Here is a 491-nt window from a genome sequence, read left to right as displayed (position 1 = left end):
CCTCGGCCTCCCAAAGTGCTGGGATTACAGGTGTGAGCCACCACGCCCGGCCCCTATTCTTTAAAATATAATAGAGATGAGATCTCACTATGTTGCCCAGACTGGTCTCCAAGTCCTGGTCTCAACTGATCTTCTCACTTGGCCTCCCAAAGTGCTGGGATTACAGGCATAAACCACCATTCCTGGCCTTTAAGTTTTTAATTTTTAAAAATATAATAGAGATAAGGTCTCACTATGTTGCCCAGACTGGTCTCGAATTCCTGGCCTCAACTGATCCTCCTGCCTTGGCCTTCCAAAGTGTTGGGAGTATAGGCGTGAGCCACCGTGCCAGTCTTCATGTATGCTTTCTTGATTGAAAAATTGGGCAGGCAGGCCGGGCGCGGTGGCTCACTCCTGTAATCCCAGCACTTTGGGAGGCCAAGGCGGGTGGATCACCTGAGGTTAGGAGTTCAAGACCAGCCTGACCAACATGGAGAAACCCTGTCTCTACT

The sequence above is a fragment of the Mandrillus leucophaeus genome, unplaced genomic scaffold (assembly GCF_000951045.1).
Source record: "Mandrillus leucophaeus isolate KB7577 unplaced genomic scaffold, Mleu.le_1.0 Scaffold279, whole genome shotgun sequence".
In the NCBI taxonomy this organism is placed as follows: Eukaryota; Metazoa; Chordata; class Mammalia; order Primates; family Cercopithecidae; genus Mandrillus; species Mandrillus leucophaeus.
The sequence above is the reverse complement of the archived record's forward strand: the minus strand, read 5'-3'. Positions refer to the sequence as shown.